At 28.3% G+C, this 15,605-nt stretch overlaps 1 long non-coding RNA gene across 1 annotated transcript; it reads left to right on the top strand.

Annotated features, from left to right (window-relative positions):
* The first annotated feature begins 1,025 nt into the window (after window positions 1–1,025).
* LOC135931289 (uncharacterized) lies at window positions 1,026–5,120 on the top strand. Its single transcript, XR_010573001.1, has 3 exons — window positions 1,026–1,114; window positions 1,445–1,549; window positions 5,089–5,120. It is a non-coding gene; the product is annotated as an uncharacterized LOC135931289 (long non-coding RNA).
* The last annotated feature ends 10,485 nt before the right edge of the window (window positions 5,121–15,605 follow it).

The following is a 15,605-nucleotide window of genomic DNA, read 5'->3' as shown; positions in this document are numbered from 1 at the left end:
CAGGACAAAAATTAATTTTGCAAACATACTTAACCATAAAATTATTAAGTTACTGAAAAACTAGGATCGAAATATCTAATAGATCTCATGATCCAGAGGGTTAAATAATTTAATTTTGAACAATTGTTGTTAAACTCCAAAATTTTTAAATTATAGTAACATTAACAATACCCGATTTCGTGGTACCTATTGCGTTCAAGGCCTGAAATCCATCTCAGAAAAAGATCTCATAACCCATTCCATATCCAACAACATTAAGGATTTGTTGTCAAAAAGCGATGGCCGAAAATCACTGACCAAACCTAAAAATAGGCTACCCATTGGTTCAACCATCAAGAGAACAATCAAATTCAAATCCCTTCACACATTTCTGAGAAATTTTGCCACCAAATTTATAAAATATTGCTATAATCCTTTCATGGCCAACGTCAAAGTATACTATTAAATAGATTTTACTGTTTAAAATGTTTTTGTTACTATATTTAAACGGAGACCTTTCTGAAAATATCCATATTGAAAAAAAATGTAAATTTTAATTACAAACGATCACGTGTATGATTGGTCGAACATATAATTTTTAAAAGATCAAAGATAGAAAGATTTTTTAATAAAACTACACCAATAACCTAGACTGACTAACAATTCATTATAACGCATTATAAGTGTACCTGTCATTGAAGTTTGTCATTGTAAAAGGCATTTAAATGAAATGCCTTTCATTGCCTTACGACAGCCAATGACATTGACTACAGCCTACTTTAAGAGTATGTACATTTTTAACATATATATCAATCAGTATAACCCTGCATTCACAGTTGGTACAAATTCGCAGCGAAGTATATAAAAATACAGTATTTTGTAGTTCATCTCGAATTCGTGTTAACTGTCAATAACTCCTCATTTATAGCACGAATTACGGTGGAGAATACAAAAATACGTGTATTTTAACTAACTAAGAAATAATTAATTAATATTATTATTTGTATTTTCCCTAAAAGAATAAATTGGCGCGTTTCAACTCCTCACTGGAATCGGATGAGACGCGTTATTTATGGGCCATTTCCTTTTTCATGGAATTTTCTAGAGAAACAGATCTTGATGTCAAATATTATAGGTATATATATCACTATACTTGAAAAAAGATTTGTAAATACTTTTCTAGCTATCATTTTATTTTATGACCACTTAATATGTTTGTGTTTTTGATGAACAGATAGAAGCGGTGAAAATATAAAACATTTTGATAATATGACCTTAATGGGTCAAGCTCAAGGTTGGGAAGTGGTCTTAAAGATCTAGCTGTAATTTAGATATTGTTATATATTACAACCATACGATATGAATAAATTACATTTATATGATTTAAAACATTAAATTAAGAATACAAAATCATAATGATTTTAATTCTTTTTTTTAAAAAAAATTTTTTTATCTCCATCTTTAGTCAAACATTAAACAAGGATATCGTTCATTATTTGATAAACAACATGCACAAATATATCGACAGCTTGATGATGGACAAAGTAGATGGCGTTATATGGGGGAAAAGGTTTTAATTTTTCATTCACCAATGTGGTTTATAATAATTTAAGCATCCATTTTAACTGGGGTAGCTAATTTTTATTTCATCCTTAAAAAGAGATCGGCGAATGCTATTTTTATATATTTTTAGGATTATTTCTAAATTTGTTTACTATGTTGAACGAATTATGATAGTCACCGACAATGTTTATATAAGTGTTTTTTAAGTGGTAAACTTAGCTCGGAGGTTTTTGACATGTGTCAGTCAATGGACCCAAAACCAATTTGATGTTATTCCTTCTGTGAAACTTGGCGGATAACTATTTAGAAAAAATGTTCTGACCCGCTTGATCTAATTAGGTGGATGTGGACTGGATGTTACTTTATACTTATTTTTTTTAAAATTAGTATTGGCTGCCAATACCAATATCTAAGATCATTGTCACCATACACAGTGAGATCTAAACGTTGACAGATTTATTGGGGGTGGGGAGGGGTGCGAGGTATTGACATTTCAAATATTTTGTAACCATCAGAATAAATCTTTTGATTAAAATATATAATTGGAATTATATTCGAATGCAGATGCTTTTTCAATTATATCTAAGATAGTGCTTTCGAAAATTGTTCTATAGAATTAATTGTGATTCGGGGATCTCATTTTAAATGGTTTACTGAGAACGATTTTTAAATCTAAAAAAAATCTTATTTAACCGATGTATTTCTACATGTATAGAGTTACCCACACTGTAAATTTTAGACAATTTTGTCTAGAACTATTGAAAACTTCATAATTTATATAACTTTTTCATATAAATTTAAAAATAGGCAAATGTTCATTTGCTATAAATTATTTGAAATATTTTTAGGGTAGGGTAATCTACATTGGTAAAATTGGTGGGAATTTATTCTTCCCCCCCCCCCCTATATTTATATGCTTCTTAATATTATGTTAAAATACATTATTACGCTATATTATTAACGGAAATCTGGTAGCAAACCTTCCCTATAAGATCTTGCAAGATTTTATATCTTCACAATAGGGAAAACAATATTTACAACTCATTTTTTTATTTTCAATATAAATATAATATAATCATTTATTTTGACATAATATTTGTATAATGACAATGTGAATTGCAAGACACATTAGATACCTTGCATTTCATCTATTCGTCCTACAATTTTGTTTGCAGTGACAAACTCCATATATTTTGTCTGACGTTGATTAATTTGTGACATCATAGATGGGTTCCCGTTCTAAATCGCTAAAACAAAAATCGCTAAAAATTGGGAACATGGCTTATATCTCCTAGAAAATTTTTAAAGTAAATTTGAAATTAATATTAATAGATACTAGGAGATTAAATACTTGTATTTAAATTGAAAATTTGAAAAAAAATCGCTAAAATGGAAGAAATATCATCCAAATTCCCAAATTAATTTCAAATTTACTTTAAAAATTTTCTAGGAGATATAAGCCATGTTCCCAATTTTTAGCGATTTAGAACCTATCCCCATTGATGTCACCTAAAAATTTAAAATATTATAAACATTTTATCATTAAAAAACATTTATAAAAAAATGAATTTATAATAATCGCCCCTGATGCATTTACCTTTTTTTATATAAGTAAGTTATAATTTATCAATTTAGAAAGGATAATAACTTAATGGATGGAAATTGTTTTTCAACATTAGGCCAATTGGATAACCTAAAGGAAAATATTCATGAAATTTTATTATATTTTTCTAAATACCGTCATTATCCAATTCATTTGACGCGCACTTTCTATAAATTAAGATTTATTATTTTGCAAATTATTGAATATAGAAAGCGGATAATTTGGCAAAATGACTATGAGCCCCCTTTAGTTGATCCTCATTAATTAAGGGTTTTATCTCTTGATCACCCAAATTATCTAATAAATTAGACAAATTATTTTGCTAAATAAGGTATATACACATTCTTGAAATGAATTGGAATTATTTTCAAATTTTGCTGTAAAATGTTATATATTAATTAATGCATCTTATCAAACAAAGAATGTATACCAAGATCAGGAGAGGGGCAATATTGATTAAGTAAACTAGTAATAACTGTAAAATATGCATCTTAAAAATATATCTCAGGATCCGGTGATAGATAATCTTCTCAGATAGATTTGTTACTGTTTTCAAAATCATCTACAAAATATTATATTATAATTAAAGAAAAATATATTGCCAGGATCTTTCGAATCTGTATAATCTACCAGATTTTGGCAAAGGCTCATATCATCATCCAAATTAGCTGTAATATATTATAACGAATTGATCGTATAATAATAATAAAAGAATATACCAGTATCCTCTCCTGGATCTTCCGATTTTTGTGGTTTAAGTAAATTTATGATCGCATAGAAATATAATATTTTGGAGATGATTTTTAAAACAATACCAATTCTATCCGAGAAAATTACCGATCACTGAAGTCTGGTTTAAAGATGCATAAGTTATCATATAATATTTTACAGCGACTAGTCCACTTAGAGATTATCCATCACCGATTTTGTCAATTTATCCACTTTCTATATTCAATAATCTGCAAAATAATAAATCTTAATTCATAGAAAGCGCGCATAACACCTGGTATATTCGAATGAATTGGATAATGACGGTATTTAGACAAATATATAAAATTTCATGAATATTTTCCTTTCGGTTATCCCATCGGCCCAATGTTGAAACACAATTTCCGTCCATTAAGTTATCATCCTTTCTAAATTCATAAATTATAACTTACTTATATATAAAAGAAAATACATCAGGGGCGATTATTATATATTCATTTTTTAAAAAAATGTTTTTATGATAAAATGTTTAAAATATTTTTATTTATTTTAGCTGGCATCGATGAAGTAGCCCATGAATCAAGGTCAGAAATAATATATGTGTAATCTGTCACTGCAAAGAGAAGTGTACGACTAATAGATGCATATGCAAGGCATCTAACGTGTCTTTCAATTCTCATTGTCATTCTGCAAATAATATATGCCAAAATAAATGAATATTTTAAAATAAAAAAATGATTTGCCAATATTGTTTTTCCTATTGTCAAGAGATAAAATCTTGCAAGATCTTTTAGGGAACGCTTGTTACGAGATTTCTGTTAATTATATGGGGTAGAAATGTATTTTAAACATAAAATATAGACGTAAAATAAATTAGTAATTTATCTTACAACGTATAAATAAGGAGTGGGGGGGGGGGTAAGTAAAAATCGCCACCCCTTTTATCAAATGTGTCTGATTTGGTAAATATTATTTAAAAAAATAAAGAATTTACCCCTATCAAAAAACTAAAAATGTGTATATGATGTTATAAATATATAAGAAAATACTAAAAATTACGATTTAGGAGGAGTATAAACTCAGAGAAAATTTTAACCAAAAACTGGCCAGTGGCCTTCAGAAAGGGTGCCTAATTAAGTAAAAATTACCCAAAGGCCTTCACCTCTCGCAAAAAAATCTTAGATAATAAAGATTCAACACGTGTCTTTTATTGTAATGTTTTTTTTTATAAACAGAACTCACCAAGCTCTGATGGCATACAAGCAAATAATATTTAATTTGAATCGTTTAAGTTATTCTGAAATCGAAGAGGTCAGGGAAGGTGTCAAGATTATCAAAGGTAAAATTTTGCAAAGTTATAATATCATTTTTAAAAAAATAATTAAAATATTAAAATGAATGTTAAAAACCGGTATCGAATCAGTTTTAAAAACCGGTATCTGATATTGGGTAAATGTTAGCAGATCCGTCTTTTCTTAAAATTACAAATATCAGCGCTAATTTTATAAACAATATTAATATCGGTGCTGTCCCTTGTTTTTTGTGCATTTGAAAACTCAAAAAAAAAGAATAGCATAAAGATTTAATTATTTAATCGAAAACATGTTCGAATCAAATTAATGGTGGCTCCTACAAAAAAATAAGCCTTGATTATTATGATCAATCACATTGGGGGTGTGTGGGTTGGGACACATACCATTTTAAAGAGGGGGTCAATATAATGTAGAGACCATCTTTTGAGGGTTTAGTAACTCTGAATTTTTATTCTAATTATAAAATATCATCATATTTACATTTATTTTCTCCTTATTCTAGCTAACGTGTTCTACGTTCCAGAATACAGAGATGTTTTAATCCAATTGTTCAAATCGTTCAATCCTATTTATTATTCATTGTAAGTTCGTTTCAAAATTTATAAATTGAAACGAAAAATTTTCTAATAATATTCCTTGGCCTTATATATTATTATATTCTATTTTATAAAAAAAGGGATTACTTGAAAGATTTAATCGAGACTACACACGTGTTCATCAAAATGCTGAAAGGTTATTGTCAGGAATACAAAAATTTAACGGTGAAAAAACGGAAAAAAAGCAGAAAAATTTCTAAGAAAACGACTAAAATTCGCGAATCCAAGGATAGCGCCTTAAAGGAAAGTAATTAAACATAAAAAACGAGATAAAATTTTTATTAATATACATATTTAATATGAATTGGAAACCGAATTTTGGGTTTATAGTGACTTATAATAATTTGATTTTTTTTAAAAAAATAGAAGATATTAATCTAGAAGAAATTTCTAAGAATTGGAACGAACAAATAGAAATTGGTTTATCGGAGATTATAAAATCCTATTCGGACATAGAAGAATCTATCAATTTAGATAAACATAGCAAAGTCTTTGATCCCATATCTCCTATAACGATAGAGGAACAAAAGTTAATTTTTTTAGTATTATTATCTAATAATAGTAGGGCTAAAGGCCTTGCCATAACGTTCGAGAGTATATAAGGTTAGAAGAGGGCAAATCAAAAATTGTGGATTGCACATTTTTATTTCGAAAATTTGCACATTTCGAGCTTTTGATTTTCAATTTTTTTTTTATCGTACTATCTAATTTGTATTAATTCTGAATCCTAATAATTTCTGTATTTTAGAGTAATAGGTGTATTTATATAATATATTTACAACTGCCCTGATAACTATATGTTTTTAAGGCTTTTTTTAAACCTTATACTTTTTAAAAATAATATATATATATAATTTTCCAGTCTTAATTTTTATACATTCAAGATTATAATTTTTAATATCTTGAACTTTTTATTTTTAAAATTATATAAAAAAAAAGGATAACGATTTTCATAAACCTTTTACAATAATTTAAAAAGACAGTTTTATATTCTTTTTTAAATAATGGCTACCAAATGATGAATTTTACAAACACTCTAGCTTTGTAATTAGTATATCATTTAACATTATTATTTTTTTAGATAAATTACTGCTGATAGCCCGTCAAGAATGACGGGAAATATAAATTCTTTTACTCTTATATGGATTTTTTTTTAAAAAATACTTACTTTTATTTTCTTATATAAAATAAACGCCAAATTTCAGTGATATATTTATTCACTTTATTAAATTTAGCGTCAAATTTATGAATTTTTTAATCAAAAAATGAAGGGAGGATGTTGAAAAATAGGTAGATTATGTCATTTCCAGAGCTCCCATAATGTTGTTGAGATAAAACAAACTAATTTTTGCATGGCATATTTTGGGGTTTTACGATTTGAGCATAAATGTTTATTTTTAGTATTTTCAATTTGGCTAAATATAATTTAATTTTACATAATTACTTAGGATTAGCGTGCATTTAGGTTAATTTTCTGGTAGTTTGGCATGGTTAGTATAAGCAGTATTTACATTTAAAGCTAAATGTAATACTATCTTTACCTTTGTATACATATCTTATATGTATTCTTAACTGACTCAATTGAAGTACAGAATGATTCGACGCACTCATATGTGAGTATTAGGTCTCAGTAGTAGATACGAATTACAAGATGTATCTAAATCTATTAGGTACCGATTTATTAGATATTAAAACCGTACTATGGATAGCTTCTTTCACCTATAAGAAATAATCGGTAGTGTTAGACGAAGTGGTTTAACGAAAATTCTTAGTGAAATTGTCCTCGAAGATAATGCCATTAGCCATGTATAGTAAAGATGATGTTTTGCCTGATGCCACCGGGACCATCTATCATAAAACTTATATCTAGTAGTAAATAATTTTGGTATCTGTACCAATATGCCTGGATAATCCTGATCATACATAGCTATGTTTCCTCAGGTGTAAAAAATTAGTTGTCATTGCTCAATATAAGTTACAAATGTGGCATGCGGTAGACCTCTTTTTTGAAATCACATGGTATACATAAGCTATACACTTTCCAAATATGTTATTTTTTGGGATATCGGATCAGAAAGGCATTTAGTTTTATTTTAAAATCTTTACAAATTGATACCCATGAACAATGAGTAGGTCTTTAGAACCATCGTAAAGCCAATATTGGTTGCTATCGGTTCAAGTATTATAGTAGATAAAAGTCTATCAATTAAAACAGGGTTTGCCATATTTTAGAACAATAGTCATGGCATCATGATATCATTCTTGCGTATTCCTGAGAGATGGCCTGAAATGACGCATGTAAGACACAAATGGGCCCCTGTCGGGGATTCGTTTGAATTGGACCATGTTGAAACTAAAGAGATCCATCATGCTAGAACATTCTTCTACACGAAGCTCAGATTGATCAAATCGCATAAAGTTAATGTTATTAGCCTCAACCTGTAAATAGGAATCAACTATATATTGTTGCGTTAGACGCTCAACATTAAGAAGAGGATTAAAAATATTTTGGCGTATTGCTAATCGTGCAATTTTAAATTGTAACATTGAAATTTTAGATCTAGATGAATATTCAAAACCTTCAGCTATCATATTAGGAGACCAACTAGGTTCACCATGTGGAATAATAGTATGGGATATACCATGGGATCTAAATTTGGACTCAATACGTTGAGAATAATTAGATATTGGATAGACCATGATATCTCTTTTAAAAAGAAGCTCGCCATCTGCATTGTTGAAAATCATGGCTACATCATAAATAGATGGTAAATTATAACGGCGCCGATTGCTAGAACGTCTCCCTTAAAAATTCATATTAATGATGATAGTATTTTTATATTGGAAGTGGTTGCAAATTCTAATGCAGATTGTTGGACCTCGCAATAGGTTTTAAAACTAAGAGCACAGAGATAAATTTGCCGTAATTATAACTGATCTAAATGTTTCATAATATCTCTATTGCATTTAATATTTGCCAGATGTTGAATACTATTGGCTATAGACTGTGTAGTATCTAACACATATAACTGTGCATAAGTAGGTGGAGTATTAGAGTGGATATAAGTGAGAAGTACGGTGATACATTTGCTCATGCACTTTGAAGCAATAAAGGCCACTACCTGAAAGCTCCGATATTTGCTAGTCAAAATTTAGACCCCATGATATATCCCATACTATTTCTCCATGGTGAACCTGGTTGGTCACCTAATATGATTGCTGAAAGTTTCGAACATTCGTCTAGGTCTAAATAATCTATGTTACTAATTTAAGATTGCCCGTTTAGCCAAACGTCAAAAATTTTTTAATCCTCTTCTTAATGCAGGGCGCCTAACGCAATAATATATAGTTGATTCATATTTACAAGTTGAGACTAATAACCTAAATTATATAAAATATAAACAGACTAAGCTTCCTGTAGAAGAATATTCAGGATTAATGGATTATTTAGTATCTGCATGTTCCACTTTAATAGAATCTCCAATAGGCCACCCGATTATTCTACCTTCTTCATTTCAAGGCTCTCATAGGAATATGCAAGAACGATATCATGATGCTATGACTATTGTTTTAAAATATGGCAAGCCTGATATAAGTAATATAATCTTTATGCCGGTCAATCACCAGCTGATAGGCCAGATTTAATTGGTCGAGTAAATGCATTACTATCGGATATCCTTAATAATAAAATATTTGGAAGATGTTTGGCCAATGTGTTTACTATTGAATTTCAAAAAAGAAGCCTACCATGCCCATTTGTTATTTATATTGAGTAAGAACAATAAAGTTGAAACGTCTGAGGAAATAGATAAATATGGTTGTGCTTATACCTAATAAACTTACAAATCCATAATTATTCAATATTGTTATATGCTGTATACATGAACCCTGTGGCATTATAAATCCTCAATCTCCGTGCATGGATAAAGACATCTGCACAAAACTCAAATAGCCATGCCGAACTATGCCAGGAAATTAACCTAAATCACTAATCTTAAGTAATTAGTAAAATTTAGATTCTATAAATAAATTTAAATTATATTTAGTCAATTGAAAAATTAAAATAATTATTTATCTCAAATTACCACCCCAAAATATACCAGCGAAAAAAAATTATCTCTAGAGCGACATATAAAGTTGGCCATGAGAAAAAACAGGTTTTGGTAGATATAAATCTACATGATCGAAGGTTTGACCATTTCTTTTATTAATAATAATTACAAAAGCTGGGATAATAGGAAATTGACGACAAATTTAAGATAGAAGGGGGCTGAATAGGAAAAAAACGTTTACCATTGGAACGTTAAGCCTGGGGATCGAATCTGGTTGATGTAAAAAAATTTCTTTGCCTTTTGAACGGCCGAGTCGGCCGGGCGGATAGTTTGAAAATTTAACATTAGAGGTATATAAGTCTCTCGATTTATGTAACATTCAGATGATAAGGAAAGATGATAGAAAAAAATAAGATTAACATTAAGATTATACGAAAACGTTAATTTCTTGATTACCGGGATTATATTCATATATAGATTATTTTCGTGATCGAAAAATTAATTAAGGTTTTTTTTAAAAACTTGCAATCTTAGCAAAACGATAATATATAAAAGAACGATACTCGATACTATTTATCTTTTGTAGTAAGGAAAAATTTGTGACGTACTTGCATTTTAATATATTATCTATCCATTCCTTTACAAAACTGAATATATATTTTTTAAAATGTCAGCTTTAAGCCACGCGTTTTATTTAAACGTTGCGGTATTTAACGCTATCAAAATCACAGCTGATCTTCACATTCGATAATAATTTTTGAAATATACATCTTGCAACATATATTTTTTTCCCCAAATTTTATCATTGCATTCGTTTTCATCGTTTCTCTCCATAATTAGAAATTATACCTGTTTATTGGCTTGATTTTGTAAAAATAACGCAGCGTTAAACACCACTCCGCTTGAACAATATATGCGTTTCTTTATAAATGAGGCGTTAGACAGATTTATTTTTAAAAAAAACTATTACAATTAATTTTTTTCGTTATCTTTTGGAATGATTATAGTTAAATTACTGTTTAGGATTAATGCTCTGTACCAAGTATACGAACATTTGCTCAAATCAAATTTGGAAGAGGTCGTAGATATATTTCGAATTTCTAGGTAAAAAAATATTAGAATATTTATTTATTCATATTTTAGGCCCGCCTGACCCATAGAATGATATTAATTTTTTTTTCAACTAACTTAGGCCCTAATGGAATGAGAAATAAACAAATTTTATCACCCGCAAAATCACATGATGGATCATATTAAATTATTTAAGTAAACTAAATTTTAAATATAAAGTAAAAGAAAAATATAAATTACCTACCCAGTGTAGAAATAGTAGAAAACTCCGGGTCGGGCGTGAAAATTAAAGACTCTAATGTAAGTTTCTGATCTATATACCGTCTGGTAATTTTTAATTTAGGATATATGATAGTAACTGTATGATATTCTTAATTATGATCTACTAATTTTTATAGCTAAATTTTGTTCCTCAAGAAAATGTTACTTATCAAATATGAATCCATTTTTAAAAAAAATGAATTTTATTTCCGAAAAAAATGGAATTATAGTTATAATATAAAAATAATGAAAATATAATTTATAAAAATTTTATTTAAAGGAATGTATGGCCAGAGGATGCCTTATTCGGAAATAACAATATGACTATCCACGAGGAAATCAGCATATTGAAAGAAATTTATCTGTCAGATATTAAAAGTTTGTTTTTTTTAAATCCTATTTTCATAGCTAATTTACTTTTATTTCTTAAATTTATCTTAATATTGTTTTCAAAATTTTATATGGGCGTAATTGGCTCGATTAATTCCAGATTATTTCAATTTTTCTAAACTGTTCAGTTATTACAATTAAAGTTGCATATTTCAATTGAATTTTATTATTTGTGTTACCAAATTGATATATATTTTTTTTTCGAAACTCAAATTAATATTAACAGCATTGACCTCAACCAATATAAATAGGCGATCTTTCAAATAATATATTTATTAGATCTATAATTTTGATTTATTTTATCAAAGATTAAAAAATAAAATGTGATTAAAATTTGTAATTTAACAAAAAACAAAAAAAAAATTTTTTTCACGAAACCTTTCTAAAATCTGAAATGGAATACGTCATTATTTTTTTGCCAGAACGGGATGAACAGGAACCTACAATATTCTTTTTTCCGGTTTGCCTAACTTTAAGTGTCACATTTTTTTTCTTTTAAAGATTGATACCATTTAAAACAAAAAAATATATATTAAGAACCCAATAACTATCCAGCTTCGAAACAACCCGAAATCGTGGTAATAGAGGATAATGACATTATCGATAACGAACAGGATCAATTAGATAATTCGGGTTATTATTTATCGATATATTGACATGCTATAATAAGAAGATAACGAGCACTCATTTGTGTCTTAGTGTGGGTCTTTGTCGGGCGAGAAATTTAATAATTGGCAGTTAATCGAAAAAATTTTCATTACTAGATATTTTTTTTTAAAAACTTGACCCAATGCGACTGACTCATTTTTTGAAATTTTTTCGGTTTGTAGAGAGGTTTGAACTCGTTAATGTTCACTAGGTAGGGTGGGTTTGATTTTTTGCAAGATGAACAGGATCTGCATAAAATGTATCAAAAATTAATTATTCCTAAATATTTACATTAAACGAAATAAATAAGGAGCCAACCAATCAAATAATTTTTTGAGACATCATGGGCGGGCGGTAACTTTTTTAAAAAAAGAGTTGGCGGCCCCTAACCCTAACCTATTTTATGTCAACCTACACCCAGAGGACCTCCGAATATTACACTATTTTTAATGGATATAATTTTTTCAATTAATCAAATTTTGATAAAGGAGGTATAGCAACCAATGTAACCGGGGTCAGGAGAATGACATGCCCACTTTAGAGAGTTTCATATCGAATATTTTAAATAATCACTTGTTACATGAAACTATTACTTCAGTAGAGTTGGAAAGAGAACAAAGGAGGAATAATCACTTATAAATTTGATTTACATTTATATATATTTTTTTTAAAAAAATACTTAATAAATAAAGAAAATGAAAATTACTCCGGGGAAGGGGATGAAGAGGACGAGGATTTATATGTAGACGTTGAGGAACAATTTGATTTTAATCGATTCTTATACAAGTTTAATTTTTTAAAAGAATATATTCACTTACTTTAAAATAAAAATGGCGATATCTAAATTTATAAAAAAATTTTTCTAATGAGACTCTCATTAGCGAATGTTAAAAGAATCCTTACTTAGACCCATCCAGTCCCAGGTATAACGCTAAAGAAGGGGGAGAGGTTGATTTTTTATCTTGAAAAAGACGGAAATGCTTGGTTATTAGCCCATTTCTGAGATCTACACTGGTAGACCAATGAAATTATTATATTTAAAAGAAAATTTATTGACTCAATTATTCTTTGCCTTGGTTGGAAGGAATTTCAGAATAAAGAGTGCTAAGTTTCAGACATAACCCAATATTGTTAAATACAATAATATTAAGGCATATTTTTTTATCTTTATTACATTATCTTAAGTTTAGTGTTTACTTTAAAATATAAACAATTCTTTTAGAACGTAGTAGCCTTATATATTGACTGCCCTGATAATAATTATTATATATAAATAATGAACTCTTATTTAGCTTCGTCAATCCTAACATCATGAAGTGTTATGTTCTCATCTTAAAAAATTTTGAGGAAAACACCGATTTTACTAATCACTGCGTCGTTAAGATGTTGTATAAAGTGGCCGTCGATATGAAAATTCCTGGCATGTTTTTCCAAATCGCGGTTTTCAGAATATTCGCCCAAATATTGAAATTCGATACAACCGCCGTTAATTCTAGCATCACGAAGGGAACGAATAGATTTCAGGTTGATAAAACATGTTATTTTTTGGCTATTATTCGAGTCAATATAGTGATTGTTAAGACGAGTTTAGAAAGCCAAGGCAAATCAATAATAGAGATGTAACCCAAATAGATACAAATATATCGGTTTAAATTAAAAAAAGTATCTTGTTTAGATGCAAACTCTGAACATTCATTCATCGACTCTAAACCTCTATATTTTAAAGAAAAATATTCATATATATATATATGAAGAATTGATCCTTAGCTACAAAATTTATTTAGCCTCCCTCCCATAGACATAATTTGGCAGAATAGAATTTTTCTAAATATTTTAATTGTTTACGGCCTCAATATCATTTTTTATTTATGGAATATAAGATTTTTTTTTAAAAAAAAGTACTTCTATTTACATAATTCCTTATAAAAATTTAAACCGAGCCAATAGTAAATTTTTACGAACCGAATTTGAATCATGACTCGTTGGCTCCCTGACTGATCACAGATCGTAAAAACTAGTTAAATATTATTATACTTAGTTCGCAGGTTCTAGTCTATTTTTGATGGTAACTGCCGAACAAATTACTTAAGACAGTAAAAAAATTTTTAAAAAAATAGCTTAGGATTATAATTAGGTAATTACTATATCTATTTAGCCATTTACGACAATGACTAAACTAAGTTTTTAGCCTAAAATTATCACTTTGGTCTCGGAGTATTTATTGAAAAGATATCAGCTCAAATTTGAAAAAAAACTAATTTAAATTAAAGCCGACATTTAGTCATCTAGTGTGGTTAATTAGCTAGTTTTACACGACCACGACTCTGGTTTTTGGTTAAAAAATGAACCAAAACCAAAGCAACCAAATTGGTGGACCAAATCCATAGACCCGAGCACCAACCCAAATCAACTTATAATAATTTATTGTTAATGTTTTTCTCAATTTTATGCATAGAGGACGAATATTTCAATAATAGTCTTTTAAATTAAAAATTAGAGGACGAGTAATTCAATTTCATATTAATTAAATAATTGATATGGAATTCGAAATAATTACCTTCTAAGACCGGGAAAAATTTATTATAGGAATTTATCGATTTTTAGATATTTATAATTCATATATCATCGAAAAATGAGGATAATTTATATTGATTTAATTCTTGCCCTAAAGTTGTAAAAATTGGCTAAGGCAACAGATTAGATATGCTGGCTCAGGAGATGACTGGCCCGACTTTAATTTTAAGCTGAAATGCATTTATTTGTTGTTTAACTCTAATTCGATAATGGATATTACAAATTAATGTATAGCCTAAATGCCTTCCCATCAAAATATTTTTACATTTATCCAAAATATCCCTCTAGCGAGTAGTTCTAGCTGATCTTTGCTCACATATATCGATGGAAAGATCCTTCAGTGCACTACGAAGTAACCACATTACGAAATAAATTTGACAAATATACTTTAGACGATATTTTAATCATAAAACTTAATATAAATTTGTTTAACAGCGTTATCTTTTTTGATATTCATTTTATTAATATTTGTGAATAATTTTATATTTGTCAATAGAATAAATAAAATACTTTTAATGAAATTGTTACGACTTTTGATAGTTTTGAGGGAATTTTTACGGGTCATTAAATTAAAAGTAAATAGACAAACCATGATATTTTTTAAAATTCTATATTTTGATAAATTTGCTTAGTCTATTTTTATAACACTTATTTTTTATGGATAAAAATAACCCCGGTCCGGTCTCCCGTATTAGATTGAAACAATCTAAGTTTTATATGATCAGATTAGCTTCTGCTTACAATTATTCCACACATAGCCCTTATAAAAACAAATTTCCAAACTTTTTAAATCGTCTAAAATTAATTAAAAACAGATAGGATGTACACACCATAAACTAGGTTTTGA

This window comes from Gordionus sp. m RMFG-2023, chromosome 1 (genome assembly GCF_954871325.1).
Source record: "Gordionus sp. m RMFG-2023 chromosome 1, tfGorSpeb1-WG-v2, whole genome shotgun sequence".
NCBI lineage: Eukaryota > Metazoa > Nematomorpha > Gordioida > Chordodea > Parachordodidae > Gordionus > Gordionus sp. m RMFG-2023.
This window is presented reverse-complemented; position numbering and strand designations above follow the sequence as displayed.